The sequence below is a fragment of the Aquarana catesbeiana genome, linkage group LG10, assembly GCF_042186555.1.
Source record: "Aquarana catesbeiana isolate 2022-GZ linkage group LG10, ASM4218655v1, whole genome shotgun sequence".
Lineage (NCBI taxonomy): Eukaryota > Metazoa > Chordata > Amphibia > Anura > Ranidae > Aquarana > Aquarana catesbeiana.
Window position 1 is genome coordinate 114,164,404 of NC_133333.1, and position 4,835 is coordinate 114,169,238.

The window sequence follows — 4,835 nt, forward strand, 5'->3', positions numbered from 1 at the left end:
ATCATACTGTATATGGAGCCAGGGCCATGCCATGTAATTTATTGCAGCTTTCCAGTCTTTAGACTGGCTGTCTTAGTTTTCATTTTTTTCAGGCTAAGAACATTTTCAGTATACAAAATACCAGTTGATCCTATCAGAAATGCAACATCTTTGTCACGTCCTTCGAGCTAAGCTGAAAGCACAATAAGTCCCCAGTGACACCGACCCAACTTGATGCGATTTGATAGTTTCAAATCACATGACAAGTCGCACCTTATTATCCGTAATGGAAGCGGTCAAATAGATGCGATTTGGAAAGTAGTTCCTGCAATACTTTTTGCAAGTTCAGGTATGACTTGCATAGACATCTGTGCATTAAGTCACACAATTGTCTTCAAAATAGCATCTGATGTTGCACTGACGTGCGACTTTGAAATTGTCCGACTGTCAAGAGAAGTCACACAATTTCAAAGTCGGATTGAGTGTCAACAAAGACTTAGGCTTCATGTACATGGGACGTTGTTTAACCACATGCTGACCAGCGCACAACAATATATGTCGGCACAATGGCACAACTGGGCAAATGGGCGTACAGGTACGTCCCCTTTAAGATGCGGCATTGAGGGCAAAGATGCCTTTGTAAACAAGGCATTTCCCTGTTCTGCCTAGTGACATGACAGAGATCGCTGCTCCCTGTCATCGGGAGCAGTGATCGCTGTCATGTGAGTGGTAGCCCACCCCCCCCCCCACTGTTAGAATCACTCCCTAGGACACACTTAACCCCTTGATCGCCCCCTAGTGTTTAACCCCTTCCTTGCCAGTGTCATTTACACAGTAATCAGTGCATTTTTATAGCACTGATCGCTGTATAAATGACAATAGTGCCAAAATAGTGTCAAAAGTGTCCGATGCGTCCGCCATTAATGTCGCAGTCAAGATAAAAATCACAGATCGCCGCCATTACTATTAAAAAAAAAATTATAATAAAAATGCCATAAAACTATCACCTATTTTGTAGACGCTATAACTTTGGCGTAAACCAATCAATATACGCTTATTACGATTTTTTTTACCAAAAATATGTAGAAGAATACATAAACTGAGTTAAAAAATTCTTTTTATATATTTTTTGGTGAAATTTATTATAGCAAAAAGTAAAAAATATTCCTTTATTTTTTCAAAATTGTCGGTCTTTTTTTGTTTATAGCTTGTTTATAGCGCAAAAAATAAAAACCGCAGAGCTGATCAAATACCACCAAAAGAAAACTCTATTTGTGGGGACAAAAGGACGTCAATTTTGTTTGGGTGCAACGTTGCATGACCGAGCAATCGTCAGTTAAAGCGATGCAGTGCCGAATCACAAAAAGTGCTCTGGTCAGGAAGGGGCTGAAGTGGTTAACCTCTCCTGAAAGATTTAAATTGACAGCTAGAAACGGGCGTCTATAAACGTCCGTTTAGCCGTATTTACATGCCACGATTAGCCGCATTTGCGTCTAGAAGCATTTTTTTCTATGGACCTCAACTTGCATCAAAGTCGGACCAAAGTAGTACAGGGACTACTTTGAAGTCGGTGCGACTTGAAGTCACACAGATATGAATGGTACTCATTGGAAATCATGGGGTATGACTTGTCATGTGACTTTGCAGTCCCAAGTTGCAGAAAAAGTCGCACAAGTGTGAAAGGGGCCTTAGGGTATAGGTCGGGGTCAAAGTAGTAGTTACATTTACAATGTAAAGTAGTGAGTGCACAGCTTGTATAACAGTGTAAATTTGCTGTCCCCTCAAAATAATTCAACACACAGTCATTAATGTCTAAACTGCTGGCAACAAAAGTGAGTACACCCCTAAGTAAAAATGTCCAAATTGGGCCCAATTAGCCATTTTCCCTCCCCGATGTCATGTGACTCGTTAGTGTTACAAGGTCTCAGGTGTGAATGGGAAGCAGGTGTGTTAAATTTGGTGTTATTGCTCTCACTCTCTCATACTGGTCATTGAAAGTTCAACATGGCACCTCATGGCAAAGAACTCTGAGGATCTGAAAAAAAGAATTGTTGCTCTACATAAAGATTGCCTAGGCTATAAGAAGATTGCCAAGACTCTGAAACTGAGCTGCAGCATGGTGGCCAAGACCATACAGCAGTTTAACAGGACAGGTTCTACTCAGAAGAGGCCTCGCCATGGTCGACCAAAGAAGTTGAGTGCACATGCTCAGCGTCATATTCAGAGGATGTCTTTGGGAAATAGACGTATGAGTGCTGCCAGCATTGCTGCAGAGGTTGAAGGGGTGGGGGAGGGTCAGCCTGTCAGTGCTCAGACCATACGCCGCACTCTGCATTAAATTGGTCTGCATGGCTGTCATCCCAGAAGGAAGCCTCTTCTAAAGATGATGCATAAGCAAGCCCGCAAACAGTTTGCTGAAGATAAGCAGACTAAGGACATGATTACTGGAACCATGTTCTGTGGTCTGATGAGACCAAGATAAACTTATTTGGTTCAGATGGTGTCAAGCGTGTGTGGCAGCAACCAGGTAAGGAGTCCAAAGACAATTGTGTCTTGCCTACAGTCAAGCATGGTGGTGGGAGTGTCATGGTCTAGGGCTGCATGAGTGCTACCGGTACTGGGGAGCTACAGTTCACTGAGGGAACCATGAATGCCAACATGTACTGTGATATACTTTAGCAGAGCATGATCCCCTCCCTTCGGAGACTGGGCTGCAGGGCAGAATTTCAACATGATAACAACCCCAAACACATCTCCAAGATGACCACTGCCTTGCTAAAGAAGCTGAGGGTAAAGGTGATGGACTGGCCAAGCATGTCTGCAGACCTAAACCCCATTGAGCATCTGTGGGGCATCCTCAAATGGAAGGTGGAGGGGCGCAAGGTCTCTAACATCTACCAGCTCCGTGATGTCCTCATGGAGAAGTGGAAGAGGACTCCAGTGGCAACCTGTGAAGCTCTGGTGAACTCCATGCCCAAGAGGGTTGAGGCAATGCTGGAAAATAATGGTGACCACACAAAATATTGAAATAAGAATAAAAAAATTGCGCCAACTCATGCAAAATATATATCTAGTGAAGCAGCCAACACAACAACCTGACTATTGTAAATGTATGAAATAATAAAGTGTGGCGCTAAAAATAGTGTTATTGGTCAAATAACAGTGATATCTAAAGGGAAGGTACAAGACCCTGAAGTGTGTATCACCTAGTGATGGTTTTATGAAGTGTGTAAAAAGAAGATGAAATCTCTTCATAAAACACCATAAAAACAAATAAATAACAAAAACAATAAAAAATTAGGTATATACATGTGAGAACACGTATAAACGGTGAAAAATGCATCCATAACCAATATATGAATTAGGTAAGAATTAAATATATAAAGTAACACATTCCAAAAATGACTCAAAAATCAAACACAATGAATATACAAAATACCACAGTGTACTGTGTGTTAACCCAAAAATGTCATGTTCAACAAGGCAAAGCCAGGGTGTGCAGCCATGGGTCCATTAGAGTAATGAGTATGTGCAAATACTAATGCCCCGTACACACGGTCGGATTTTCCGATGGAAAATGTCCGATCGGAGCGTGTTGTTGGAAATTCCGACCGTGTGTGGGCTCCATAGGACATTTTCCATCGGATTTTCTGACACACAAAGTTGGAGAGCAGGAGATAAAATTTTCCGACAACAAAATCCGTTGTTGGAAATTCCGATCGTGTGTACACAAATCCGACGGACAAAGTGCCACGCATGCTCAGAATAAATAAAGAGATGAAAGCTATTGGCCACTGCCCCGTTTATAGTCCCGACGTACGTGTTTTACGTCACCGCGTTTAGAACGATCGGATTTTCCAACAACTTTGTATGACCGCGTGCATGCAAGACAAGTTTGAGTCAACATCTGTCGGAAAAAATCCTAGGATTTTGTTGTCGGAATGTCCGAACAAAGTCCGACCGTGTGTACGGGGCATTAGAGTCCGTTAATAAACAATGAGGTAGTCTCAGTTGGTCTCTCAGGGATTTTGCAAAGGGAAGGGAGAAATCCCTGTGAGAAGAAAGGTGACACAAACAGTAACGTCTTCAAAGAGAAAGGTATTAAGTCTACATACTGTACATTTCTCTCCTGATGATCGAGGCTGAACATTGAAGACATCTGATTCCGGTCTAGCCTCTCCAGGGACACGCCATCTGGTGACATCTGATGAGACCCTGTCCTGGACCTCCATAGGGTTCGTTGTATCACACCGCTTGACGGTACAAGCTCTTTTGACTCACCGCCAAGGGCCTGTGATTCCACCTTGTCTGGTAAGGGCATTTTTTGCTTATTCCTTTGGGTTGATACCACCATAACAAGAGAAGAATCCATTCATATGCAAGGACACTCCCAACAGTTCCCACTTATCTTATATGAGGACTGCTTGTATCCAGGCTGTCACGGAGTTAACTGAGACCACCTCATTGTTTATTAACGGACTCTAAGTATTTGCACATACTCACTACTCTAATGGACCCATGGCTGCACACCCTGGCTTTGCCTTGTTGAACACAACATTTTTGGGTTAACACACAGTACACTGTGGTATTTTGTATATTCATTGTGTTTGATTTTTGAGTCAATTTTGGAATGTGTTACTTTATATATTTAATTCTTACCTAATTCATATATTGGTTATGGATACATTTTTCACCGTTTATACGTGTATACACATGTACACATGTATACACCTAATTTTTTTATTGTTTTTGTTATTTATTTGTTTTTATGGTGTTTTATGAAGAGATTTCATCTTCTTTTTACACACTTCATAAAACCATCACTAGGTGATACACACTTCAGGGTCTGGTACCTT